General features: G+C 41.8%; 1 protein-coding gene across 2 annotated transcripts in view; it reads left to right on the top strand.

The window, feature by feature from the left end:
- Nucleotides 1-250: 250 nt before the first annotated feature.
- The window catches only part of osbpl3b (oxysterol binding protein-like 3b), a 76606-nt gene continuing 62649 nt past the window's right edge, over nucleotides 251-14207 (top strand). For both annotated transcript variants that reach the window (XM_047361004.1, XM_047361003.1), the window contains exon 1: nucleotides 251-395. The gene's annotated coding sequence lies outside the window, so the exon portion shown is untranslated. The remainder of the gene's footprint in view (nucleotides 396-14207) is intronic.

The raw sequence follows: 14207 nt of genomic DNA, 5'->3' as shown, positions 1-14207 counted from the left end.
AAAATTATTTGCTAATTAACTTAGTCTGATTTGTTTCCTCTTTTTCTGCTGTTTGATTTTTTTTTTTTTTTTTTTTTTGTGGGGGTCCTCCAAACGTCATGGAAAATATGCTGTCAAAGATGCAGATCCCGCCCACTTTGAGCCGGCTAGACCTCAAGGCTTGATTTTAATAGGACCTGGTCTCATTCCGTCACGCTGCTGCTTCCTCCTCCCTACAACGGTGGAGAAATTGATGCTTTCAGAGGGAAAGAGCGCTGCAAGTGAGTGCATGTCATACAGGACCGCTGCTCCAGGCTGTTTTTTTGTTCTGACTGTAATTTGACGTAGAAACGTCCTCACTGGATGTAGTTTAATTTACCCTGATCAGACCCGGTGTTTCTATCTGGAATTTCAAGGTGAGAGATGTCAGTGTTTTGCTTGTTGCAGCCTCTTTTTTATCATTTCTGTTTATAAATCGGGGACATTTTAAGTTCAGTTTTCACTGCAGTTTATCTGTAAAATCTGCGAGTTCTCAAGTAAAGCTAGGAAGTCAAACAAACTCATGATAAAGTATTTAAGGGGATTAGAGGTACTGCAAAGCTTCGTGTAAAAGTCTGTAGAGCTTCAAGCAGCAGATATTTGGTGAACATGATCTATGGTTCAGCTAGTAAACACCAGTAGATCATTTTTTAGTCTCCATGGTTACTCTGAGCCCCCCTGCTCCTCATCTGAATAAAATGAAGATATGAAGTGTTAGATGAACGATGACAGCATGGTGTTTTCCAGAGTAGCCTGAAACAGTTCAACAGAGATTAACATGTCTGAACTCACAAGGCAGAAATAATGAACTGGTTTCAGTGTGAGCTTATGTCATGCTGAGAAGATGTAGGTGTGTGATGGTGGATGTACAGAAGACCTCGGTAGGGGTTGGCATCTCATTCTTTGCTGCATAGTGTTCAATGACAAACTAGGATTATTTTTATTTTATTGCATTACAGCAGAGATTTTAGATGGAAATGACTAAAAAGACACGACCCAGTTTAACCTGGTTAAATGTCCCTTAGCAAAAGGCACCTCGACTACATGCCTTTTGACATTGGCAAAATTGGCTAATTTCATTCATTTTGTTTCCCTGCATGGGCTTGGCTTTCAAGGGCAGTCCATAAATTTCAACTGGATTGAGGTCAGGCAGAAGCTGAAAGCACGCCCCCTTTATCCATTCCAAACCACATTTTATGTGTGTTTAACATTATTGTCCAGTTAGAGCACCTAATTGTGAAGGTGCTTTAATTATTCTACCCACTTTGTGCAGTGTGCCACAGCAAGATGTTGCCACTGCCATGCTCAACAGTTGTTACAGTTTTTCCTAGTTTGAAAGCCTTACATTGATTCTTCCAAACATTCTCCTTGTCTCTGTGGCCAAGTAGCTCCTGTCTTCTCCACCGTCCATAAAACCTTTCTCCAAAACCTTTCTTAACTAAGGGTGACAGCTTTGGTCAGATGTTTGAAACTTGAACACAATTTGATGTCCCCACAGGACCATGATCCCAATTATTTCAAAATTGGCTTTGAAATGGCTAAAGCAGGCTTACGTTAGGTTTCTAGAATGTCTCCGACCTCAAGCCTACTGGAAAATATATGGAAAATTGTTCCCTAAGAAAGAGAAGTTCAAATGCATGCACACGATGTGCACAATAAAATTCTGACTGGAACTGCAGTTGTGACTTGTGACTCATCTGTTTGGTGAGATGTTGTGCTCCTGTTAATTTCAGGACTTGCGTTGCGTCCTCTCAGCTCTCTTGGGTGTTGTGTCAACAGGGGAGGCTTACCAGATGCTGTGTCTGTTCAAACATGTTGTGGACTTAATAATAGGCTTCCTGTAATTCTGAGGGAAAATTGTGCCTCTTTAAAAGGGAGAGCAGATCCATCTTCCGATTCAGTTCTCTATGTTTGGAAAACCTTACAGAGTAGGTTGAAAAAGTATTCATACCCCTTGACCTTTTTTCCACTTGTCACATTTTGACAACAAAGTTTTATGGTATTTATAAGGGTTTTTTGTGATAGACTAACATGACTCGTATATATATATATATATATATATATATACAGTGTATATATTTATAAACTTCATTAGAAACTGCTTTGAGATTATTTCAATTGCAATGGACACGAAAGCAGTCCCATCTCCCAAATGAAATCCGATCTCAACCCCATGAGCCCCCCACCTCCAGTGAACCCCAAAATGAATTTCCACACAGGGCTATCACACACGGATATCGAACACATGTTCCTGAGCCCAAACGCCATGACTCCCCTCCCCACAGGGGCACACCCAGATGAGCAACACTCCCGAAAAGCCGATGAAGACAAATCCACACAGCGCAAACTCCACACCCAGCCCCGCTCCATGCACCCCCTCTGCCCTCTGCCCCCCACCCCACAGTGCAGCGCGTCAGTAAGGCAGGGGCCTGCGCAATGCCACCCCATCCTCTGATGACAAGTGCAACAGAGCAGACACCACCGAGCACCATACTCACAATGGATCCCCCGACCATCCGGCAAATCCCAGCAGTCCCAGCCCTGCCGGTCCATGAGAGAGAAGTATGCTCCAGCCAGGTACCTGCACCCGGGCCGACCAACTGCTACAGTGCATATACAAGACACGCTCCACCACCCCTCCCATGGTCCAAAAAACTCCAAACAATTCCGAGAGAGCCAAAACGCCACCAATCGACCCCAAAGACCAGACTTTCAACTCCAATCCAGACCTGACCACTAGGCTTCCAACCGCAAACAGGGGTGTGGAAAGACCCCAAGCCTACCTCCGCCCACTCATTATCCACTATTCACATTGTCTGCTTTGCAAGTCTCTTTCTGAGGCAATAGGGTATTTGTACCATTTATGAAAAATAATATCAGACTTACTATGTTAAGAAATCCATAGGATGAACAAAAGCAACTTGTCTGTCAAGCTCTTTTCTGTATCGTTAAATAAGTAGCAATAGGTTTTTAATGGCAGGCTGCTTGTCTCCTCAGCCTTCTCTAGGCGTCAGAGGGACCGAAGGATGCTCCAGCGCTAACTGCCAGATATCAGCATCGAATTTTTATGAGGGTGGCTTTGGCAGTTACATTTCACTTAAACAGAATTGCACTCCACGTGCAAAAATATGTTTATACTCAACTCTTACATTCATTTACTTTATATTTTTGTACACAGTTTATATATATTATATATTTTTTAAAATCTTTGGTGTCTCATGCAATTCAAATGTAAGATTTTTTAATCAAATTCAGTTCAGTTCAAAAATACATTATTCATCCCAAAAGAAAATGAAATGTTGTAGCTCATATTATACAGGTCTCTTCAATGAGCCATTGTAGATACTGACAGCTGTGGGCAGGAAGGATCTCCTTTAGCGCTCCGTCTTACAGCAGATCTGAAGAAGCCTCTGACTGAAGACACTCTGTGGTTGAACAACAGTCTAGTGAAGAGGATGCTCAGGGTTCTCCATAATGTTCTTCATTTTATGAAGAAACTTTCTTTGGACAATGATCTCCAGAGGAGTCCCCAGAACAGAGCCAGCCTTCTTTATCAGTTTGTTGAGCTCTTTTAAGTCCCTGGTTCTGATGCTGCTACCCCAGCAGATGATGGCAGAAGAGATCACACTCTCCACAATAAACTTATAGAAGATATGCAGCAACTTGCCGCAAACACATTAAGTATCATCAAGTTCAGAAGTATTCAGTAGTAAAATCATTAAGTATTTACAGAATGAAATATATCATTTACTATTAGAACAAAAAAATAATTGAAATAAATAATTCAGTTATTTCAGTTTTATGTCTGATTATATGTTAGTGTAATATGGCAAAAATACAATTTGTTTTGGCACTTTGGAAATAAATAATCCTAAATTTTGAATGAGACAAAGCTAAAGATAAAAAAAATAACAATAAATGGGATCTGTTAACAAAATGTCAACTTACATTTCAAATGATTTGCACAGGTAACAGGAAATACCAAGCTTTTAAGAAGTTATGATTTATGCAAACATTTTCTGTCATATTACTATAGTTTAAAATCAAATCCTATTCATATGATACCAGAGAACGTATCAGAGTGACGCGAAATAAAGCTTGGGTGGCCCTTACCCACCTGTTGCTGTGCATTTACTCTCAGATGGCTGTAGGAAGGCTTCTATGTTTTTTCCTTTGTTTACTACAAAGACAAATTCAGCTGTTTTGAAATATATTCAAATATTACGTTTTTGGACTAGATCTAAGGGCCCCATTGCCTATGGTTGAAGTTACACTGTGAGTTTATTTCCGCCAATGTCTGTGTCAGTGACTAAACTACAGAGCCCACGAGGGGACATGGGGGAATTTTTTTCTTTTGCTTTTGCTTGCGATACTTTTTGCATTACCAAACAATACCTTTGTGTTCCCTCGCAAAAGTTGTTAATCACCTTGAGAAAGCTGTGGCGTGCAATAAAAAAAGTACACATCCTGCAGCAGCAATGAGCTAAGAAAGTGTCACAAATGTGGTTTAGTGCAGTATTATTGTCTAGAGTTCAGTAGTCTGACAGCTTGTGGATAATAACCGTCTTTAAGTCTGATTGAATATCCCTTTATTTAAGGCAGATTTCAAAATAAAACTCATGAAATCTCAAATGGAGTGTAGTGTTTGTTCCATATTTGCAGTTGTCTGTTTTGGAAACTATCCCACAAAGTATTGCGAGATAATGCAAAGACTATTGCATGAGAATGCAAAAAGTATTGCGTGGGTCGCAAAAGAAAAAAAAATCTCCCCGTGTCCCTTCGCAGGTTCTGTACTAAACGTCACTTTTGCCTTGATTCAGCTGAAGAAAACTAAGTGAAATTCATCATTTATTATCTAAATTGCAATTAAATAGTTCATCAATTAAATGTATGGTATCTAAAATTGAGCCTTGCTGTTCTCCATTGTTCAAGTCAAAGCATTCAAATGAGACTTAGGTTAAACTACTTAAGGACAATTCGAGAGATTGCAATCAATAAGAGCCTATATAGTAAAATGTTGTGGTGTGGTCAATGCTGTTTAGACATACAGGTCCTTCTCAAAATATTAGCATATTGTGATAAAGTTCATTATTTTCCATAATGTCATGATGAAAATTTACCATTCATATATTTTAGATTCATTGCACACTAACTGAAATATTTCAGGTCTTTTATTGTCTTAATACGGATGATTTTGGCATACAGCTCATGAAAACCCAAAATTCCTATCTCACAAAATTAGCATATCATTAAAAGGGTCTCTAAACGAGCTATGAACCTAATCATCTGAATCAACGAGTTAACTCTAAACACCTGCAAAAGATTCCTAGGGCCTTTAAAACTCCCAGCCTGGTTCATCACTCAAAACCCCAATCATGGGTAAGACTGCCGACCTTACTGCTGTCCAGAAGGCCACTGTTGACACCCTCAAGCAAGAGGGTAAGACACAGAAATAAATTTCTGAACGAATAGGCTGTTCCCAGAATGCTGTATCAAGGCACCTCAGTGGGAAGTCTGTGGGAAGGAAAAAGTGTGGCAGAAAACGCTGCACAACGAGAAGAGGTGACTGGACCCTGAGGAAGATTGTGGAGAAGGGCCGATTCCAGACCTTGGGGGACCTGCGGAAGCAGTGGACTGAGTCTGGAGTAGAAACATCCAGAGCCACCGTGCACAGGCGTGTGCAGGAAATGGGCTACAGGTGCCGCATTCCCCAGACCTGGGCTACAGAGAAGCAACACTGGACTGTTGCTCAGTGGTCCAAAGTACTTTTTTCGGATGAAAGCAAATTCTGCATGTCATTCGGAAATCAAGGTGCCAGAGTCTGGAGGAAGACTGGGGAGAAGGAAATGCCAAAATGCCAGAAGTCCAGTGTCAAGTACCCACAGTCAGTGATGGTCTGGGGTGCCGTGTCAGCTGCTGGTGTTGGTCCACTGTGTTTTATCAAGGGCAGGGTCAATGCAGCTAGCTATCAGGAGATTTTGGAGCACTTCATGCTTCCATCTGCTGAAAAGCTTTATGGAGATGAAGATTTCATTTTTCAGCACGACCTGGCACCTGCTCACAGTGCCAAAACCACTGGTAAATGGTTTACTGACCATGGTATCACTGTGCTCAATTGGCCTGCAACTCTCCTGACCTGAAATCCCATAGAGAATCTGTGGGATATTGTGAAGAGAACGTTGAGAGACTCAAGACCCAACACTCTGGATGAGCTAAAGGCCGCTATCGAAGCATCCTGGGCCTCCATAAGACCTCAGCAGTGCCACAGGCTGATTGCCTCCATGACACGCCGCATTGAAGCAGTCATTTCTGCAAAAGGATTCCCGACCAAGTATTGAGTGCATAACTGTACATGATTATTTGAAGGTTGACGTTGTTTGTATTAAAAACACTTTTCTTTTATTGGTCGGATGAAATATGCTAATTTTGTGAGATAGGAATTTTGGGTTTTCATGAGCTGTATGCCAAAATCATCTGTATTAAGACAATAAAAGACCTGAAATATTTCAGTTAGTGTGCAATGAATCTAAAATATATGAATGTTAAATTTTCATCATGACATTATGGAAAATAATGAACTTTATCACAATATGCTAATATTTTGAGAAGGACCTGTAGTACTACAAGTAAGAAAAGTCATAAAAAAACAAGATGTGACAGCAGTACTAGTGTTTTAAGCCCTTTCTCCTTTTAATGTCTAGGAAGTGAAAATGGTCCACCATATGGTAAATATTTGAGATTTTCTTACTGTAAAGTACACTAGACAATGGAGCCAAATTGGGTCATTAAAAGTTTGCACTTAGAAAAACAAGGCCAAACTTACAAAATACCTATGTTGCTTTAACTGCACAGAGTCCTAATAAACCCACAACTGTAGTTTAACCACAAAAACAAGAAGATTATGAGCTGCTTTTCATTTCTTTCTTCTTTTTATCACTTTTGGTTCTGGAACCATCCAAGTTCTTCAATAAGCTTTTTCAGAGATAGTTTTGTGCTGTAGATTTATTTATGCAGGACACTTACTCAAAAATGCTTTGCTAATGTAACTCACAGGGCTAAGTTTTGCACTAAAATGTAAGCTGCATCTCAGAGACACTTCATCTTTGTCTGTCCATAAATGGACGTCAGTAAAAGACTGTGCCATTATCTAATTTCACTGCAAGGACATCAAGATGGCTTGTCGCAGTGCAGATGTTGTTTCCATTTTTTTATGGCTTACCACCTTTGGCCTTGTTCATTCTAAGAGAAATGGATCATTTAGATAATCTCTACATTAGGATCAGAATGGAGACCAAGATGGCATTTATATCAAAACTGCCGCTTTTAATTGTTAAAATTGCTGGTTGGTCACCAAGTTTCCAGATGAGGAACATTTTTCACCCTGCCATTTAACCTCAATTGGATCGGCTGAGCGGTGAGTTTTTGTCGAACTGAGCTGCAGCTCCTGTGTGTCCTGATGAGATGGTGTTGAGTTATGAGGCTGTCAGGCTTCCCCCTCACTGTGTGTAACAAAGGAAAGGACCTCTGCCACATTCAGGGCTGAAAACAGAAAGACAGAGAAAAAGAAAGAAAGGAGGCTTTAGAGGAGAGGCTGCAAGATGAGGATGTGGTTTAACAGGATGCAGTGTCGTGTTTGTGAGAGTGATACAAGAACAATCGTTTACCTTACAGCTTTAGACATGAATGAAAATACATTCTCTACTGCAAGTTAATGAGAATCGACTGCATTAGTGTCTCTTGGATCAGCGTGATCAGAACTCCACAACCGTCGGCGGTCCAAAGTACTTCTACCCCTTGAGCTTTTCAACATTTTATCAGGTTACAACTACAAACTTCAATGTATTTTATTAGGATTTTGTGATTGACCAACACAAAGTAGAACGTAACTGTGAAGTGAAAGAAAACATTGTTTTCAATATTTTTACAAATTTCAAATCTGAAAATTGTAATGGAAATTTGTATTCAGTCCCTCTGAGTCAAGGTTTTATAGAACCACCTTTTGCTGCAGTTACAGCTGAATGACCTTTGGGCTATGTCTTATTCTTCTTCTCATTCATATGTGTAATCTTCATTGGAAAATAGCTCAGGTCCCACAGAATTTTTATTGGATTTAGGTCTAAACTTTGACTGGGCCATTCTAACACATGCATCTGCTTTGATTTAAACCATTGATGTTCAAAGTGTCGAAGGTGGATGTCCTGTAGGTGGTCCTTTGCAGCCTCTTACATTTTTTTTTTTACTACAAGACTGCCCTGTATTTAGTTCCATTCATCTTCCCACCAACTCTGAACGGCTTCCCAATCCCTGCTGAAGACAAGTTTTCCAACAGGATGATGCTGTCACTGACATGTTTAAACATGGATGTTTAGTATTTAAGGTGTGCAGAATGTGCAGTGTTGGTTCTCCACCACACAGTGCAGTGTGCAAAAAAGCTTAAAAGTTTGATTTTGGTGTCATTTATGAAAATCATTCTTTCACATGTTTGCTGTGTCTCTTGGCTGCTTCTCTGATCATATTAACTAATTTGTTATGCATGTAATACAGCATCTTAAGAAGCAAGAGGCAGCCAAAACAAGATGATGCTGACATTTTTTCTATTAGAGGTAACAGTATTTCAACCACCACTCACCACAACCTACAAAGCCTCATAATCTTATAACTCACCCAATCCCACCCCCCCAGTTACTACACCAAAATATGAAAGAACACTAACAGAAATAATGTTTTAAATGTGGGACAAATTTTATTTAAGTTTACCCAGCAGATTAGAAATACAACATATAGGTATAAAGGACAAGAACAATGCAAAAGGCCCTAAAATAACAAAACAAGGAGAAAAAATATTAATAGCAACTTCAAGTTCAGTATTTAATAATGAGCAACAATCAACAAGCAACAAGCTTGAGATTCTTTCAGAGATCGTTGGAGAGTCTGCACCAGTGAGTTTCTGCCTTTCTAATGTCATACAAAATGTCTTTGATCCATACAGAATAGGAAAAGAGCAGAGTATATTTCCACCTAAGCAAGATTGGCCAGTAACGTACACAAAGCCATAGAAGGACGTGCTTCAACTGAAAGGGAGCTGTATGACAGACTGGCGAAGAGAGCTGAGAGTGAATGTGGATATGCTGAAACGATATAGGCTTTTTCTAACATATCTAATGTATTAGACCAAAAATCAGTTAATTCGAGGTAGTACCAAAGCCTATGTATGAGGTCAGCAGGGGACTGGGAGAGCCTGTTGCAGGACTCATCTATGTTGGGATCAATTAAGATAGTCTATGATTTGTGTAATAGATCTGGTGCCTGAGTTTGCACTGAGTCACCCCATGATGGGCACAGATGGAGGACTTATGAACCAATTTAAGAGGCTTTCCCAAAGCTTATCTCTAATAATGATGCCCAGATCGTTTTTCCACACATCTTTGGTTTCATGAAAAGTTATTTAAAAACCGCTTCCTTTATACTATGTGTTTGTCTTTCACATATAATTACAACAAAATACATTAAATATTGAGGTTGTAATATTGAGTTTGTAATGTTGAGGAAGGTTTGTTATAAGATTGTGGAAACAGATTTTCTTGTGTGTGTCTTGATTTTGGAGTGGTTTCCTCTTGTACTGGCAACTTTTCACTGTGATGCCTTTAAGCAGAACAGGAACAGGCGTTAACATCTGTGCATCTCCTCCAGAAGAGGTGTGGCACAAGCACACTGATGCACAGAGACTGTGGGCTGATGAGAATGACTCTGTCTGGTCAGGAGAAGTTTTTCTGAATAATGAATCTCATGTTGGATTGTGTTTGCTTCAACCTTCTATGTTAATGGGATGCCGCTTTTATAACCTGTGCTACCGGCTGAAGAAGGCACAGTAATTTTAGAGAGAAATGTGTTGACATTTCTGTGCTTCCATTATTCTTCAGTTTTCTGGGGAAAAGATAGACATCAGTTTCTGCTGCAGACAGAATCCACCTTTCTTTATAGAAAGACAGAAATTCTGTCTTTATTCCTTTTCCTGGGAAGGTGACTGTTTAACTAACCACAAAAACTCAAGTAGTAAGCTGACTCACACAGGAGCTGTTACTTATCCCCTTTGACTGATTGCAGCCTCTTGAAGGTCAGTCAATTTTTGAGTGACACAGCATGGGCCTCATTGTATCTGAATATTTCTATCTCCTGCTCTCATGCTGATCCTAATTACAACTCAGGTTGGTGATGATGCTATCATCCTTTTATGATATTTGCATAATAAAAGCATAAAATTTGAAATGCGAGGGATGTCCAGCATTAATATAAAATTCCTTTTTATTCACTCATTAACTGAGCTAATGAGGCAGTACTTTCTGGTGATTTAATTACAGCTAACAAAACAACACACATAAACTCTGTCTGGAAATATGGACACAGACTAGCAGCACATTTACACTTCTACTATTTTATTGTTCAGTTTTACTCTGTCTTTAGTAAAAAGCACTAAAATCCTTTAGTCTTACAACTCAGTCTCAAGTCTATCACTCATAAAGTAAAAGCATGTCTATCAAACACAATTAGGGTTGGGCATTGTTTGAATGATTTTCGTTCCGATTCCGATTCTTTTAGGAGGCAGGGTCTACAAAGTTTACATGGTTTAAATGAGCTGGCTTTCTGGATGAAATAGTCTGAACTTCTCTATGAAGTTTAATTCTACGAACCTTTTACTTTTCATAAACTCTACTATGAATTTTTCGCAGCAATTTAAGGTCATTTGTCTATGAAAAATACATGGGCTAACGTTAGCTGGGTATTTGCATTTGAGATAACCCACCGTTTTAGGTCGAGTATGAATTGTTAGCTGCCTCAGTGTTGGTAGAAGACGTATTTTATTTATAGAGGAAGTGGTGGAAGGCCGCTGCAACGTGTCAAAGACAGGGCACTAGATGGCTTCTACACCATGAATCAGGAGATGTTTAATAACGTTGGCTGTGCACCCTCCTTTGCATGATATAATCTTACTGCAAGTGTTACACTGAGCCGACTGGTCATTCTTTTATTAAAGTTAAGCCACACTTTTGATTGCCTGTCCATGGTTGTGCACAGATTTCCTGCAGATTCTTCTTTATGTTCGGGGCTTCTTCTATCTGGTCGGAGGACTGGGTATGGAAACTAGGAATCGAAATTAAAAAATGTGAAAAAATTTTTTTTAAATTTAAATGATTCCTGGAGAATCTGAATGTTACTCTTAGTTTCAATCAATTCGAGACTAGATGCCCAACCCTAAAACAATACACAGTGTTAGATTCTAGGTTTTACTACTGTGCTTCCAGGTTGTTGAATTTATTTTCCGAAGATCTTATGTTCTCCATTACAAGCAGGAAACATGGTTTTAACTTCTGCTGTACATCCAGAGTGCTTCCTCTTACATTCATTTGGTGATTTGGGGTTTCATGATGGTTCTCAATTAGGATATTGTCATCTTGGTCAGCCCATCCGGCATCTTAGTCACTCTCATTAATATAGCAAGCCATCCTAACAGATGGTAATTGCAGAAGTATCAGCAGAAATCAGTATATCACCAAACCAACCACAAATCAATGAATTTGTCAACAAAAACTCAGCACTTCAATAAAATGGGTTAAGAAAGGGATGTTTTCAGGAAATTATTTACAGTCTCTTATAAAAATACAAAAACTGATTTGTTTGATTGATCAACAAAGGCTCTGCTTCACACTCAGAGGCTGAAGCAGAGCCTGGCGAACCCTCGTCTCTGGGTTCAAAGGCCAGAACGATGACAAACTGTTCCTTGAACCTCTCATAAACAGGGTTCGGCAGCGCTTCCTCCTCGAACCCCTCGTCGCAGGGTTCAGAAGCCAGAACGAGGACCAGTTCCTCACTGAAACACTGCAGACTAGGAACAGGAGCTGAGGTGTCGCCGAGACCCTCAGTGGCGTGGGCAGAGGCGTCAGCCGGACCCTCAGTGGCGTGGGCAGAGGAGTCACCGGGGCTCCGATGACTTGAGCCGGGGCGTACCTCTTACGACGTCCTCTGCGCCGTGTGGAGGGGGTTGAGGCTGACTTAGGGTCAGGCGTCATCCCAGGCTGTGGTGTGTCTGGCCTGGAGCCAGGCTGAGGTGTGTCAGGCTCTGTGGACCTGACATGGGCTGCTCTGCAGCAGCACTCTGTGGAACTGACATGGGCTGCTCTGCAGCAGCACTCTGTGGACCTTGACCTGACGTGGGCTGCTCTGCAGCAGCACTCTGTGGACCTGACGTGGGCTGCTCTGCAGCAGCGCTCTGTGGACCTGACGTGGGCTGCTCTGCAGCAGCGCTCTGTGGACCTGACGTGGGCTGCTCTGCAGCAGCGCTCAGTGGAGTCCTGGTGTGGAAGGAGGTGGACGGCAGTAAAACTGCCTTACTGCAGTCTCAGTCCCTCTCCATCTGCCTGATCCTCTCCATCAGCTCCGGAGAGGAACACATGAGACTGGTCCTCCTAAAGCTCTTGATCTGTCGTGCGTAGAACCTTAGCCGCTCCTCCAGTTCATCAGGCGAAGACTCAGTGCTATGGGCTGGAGCGAGCGAAGATGGCATGGGCGGAGCTGCAGTGAGCCTGGCAGACAGTGCTGTGGCAGGCGAAAATGCGGGCTTACTTCCTGCAGACCTCACGTCCGCTGACAGGGAAACCACCTCCTCGCCAGCCGACCGGCTGGGAACCCCTGCACGTCGGCGTTTCTTGCGGTGGGAGGAGGACGTGGGCCTCACTGCCAAATGAAGGGGAGGAGAAGAAGGGCTACGAAGGGGACCTGTCCCCGAACATGGAATCACCAACCTGGATCCATAAAAAACCGACTGCGGCACAGACAGCCCTGCAGACCGACGCAACAACTTCTCCGCCTCCCGAGACAGGAAAGTAAAGAGGTCCATGGAGCTAGCCTGATGCTCATCCGCGAGGTCCATTGTCGGCGGAAACATTCTGTTATGGCTTGCGAGATATACAGGTCCTTCTCAAAATATTAGCATATTGTGATAAAGTTCATTATTTTCCATAATGTCATGATGAAAATTTAACATTCATATATTTTAGATTCATTGCACACTAACTGAAATATTTCAGGTCTTTTTATTGTCTTAATACGGATGATTTTGGCATACAGCTCATGAAAACCCAAAATTCCTATCTCACAAAATTAGCATATTTCATCCGACCAATAAAAGAAAAGTGTTTTTAATACAAAAAACGTCAACCTTCAAATAATCATGTACAGTTATGCACTCGATACTTGGTCGGGAATCCTTTTGCAGAAATGACTGCTTCAATGCGGCGCGGCATGGAGGCAATCAGCCTGTGGCACTGCTAAGGTCTTATGGAGGCCCAGGATGCTTCGATAGCGGCCTTTAGCTCATCCAGAGTGTTGGGTCTTGAGTCTCTCAACGTTCTCTTCACAATATCCCACAGATTCTCTATGGGGTTCAGGTCATGAGAGTTGGCAGGCCAATTGAGCACAGTGATACCATGGTCAGTAAACCATTTACCAGTGGTTTTGGCACTGTGAGCAGGTGCCAGGTCGTGCTGAAAAATGAAATCTTCATCTCCATAAAGCTTTTCAGCAGATGGAAGCATGAAGTGCTCCAAAATCTCCTGATAGCTAGCTGCATTGACCCTGCCCTTGATAAAACACAGTGGACCAACACCAGCAGCTGACACGGCACCCCAGACCATCACTGACTGTGGGTACTTGACACTGGACTTCTGGCATTTTGGCATTTCCTTCTCCCCAGTCTTCCTCCAGACTCTGGCACCTTGATTTCCGAATGACATGCAGAATTTGCTTTCATCCAAAAAAAGTACTTTGGACCACTGAGCAACAGTCCAGTGTTGCTTCTCTGTAGCCCAGGTCAGGTGCTTCTGCCGCTGTTTCTGGTTCAAAAGTGGCTTGACCTGGGGAATGCGGCACCTGTAGCCCATTTCCTGCACACGCCTGTGCACGGTGGCTCTGGATGTTTCTACTCCAGACTCAGTCCACTGCTTCCGCAGGTCCCCCAAGGTCTGGAATTGGCCCTTCTCCACAATCTTCCTCAGGGTCTGGTCACCTCTTCTCGTTGTGCAGCGTTTTCTGCCACACTTTTTTCTTCCCACAGACTTCCCACTGAGGTGCCTTGATACAGCACTCTGGGAACAGCCTATTCGTTCAAAAATGTATTTCTGTGTCTTACCCTCTTG

The sequence above is a fragment of the Girardinichthys multiradiatus genome, chromosome 3, assembly GCF_021462225.1.
Source record: "Girardinichthys multiradiatus isolate DD_20200921_A chromosome 3, DD_fGirMul_XY1, whole genome shotgun sequence".
NCBI lineage: Eukaryota > Metazoa > Chordata > Actinopteri > Cyprinodontiformes > Goodeidae > Girardinichthys > Girardinichthys multiradiatus.
The sequence above is the reverse complement of the archived record's forward strand: the minus strand, read 5'-3'. Positions and strand labels throughout refer to the sequence as shown.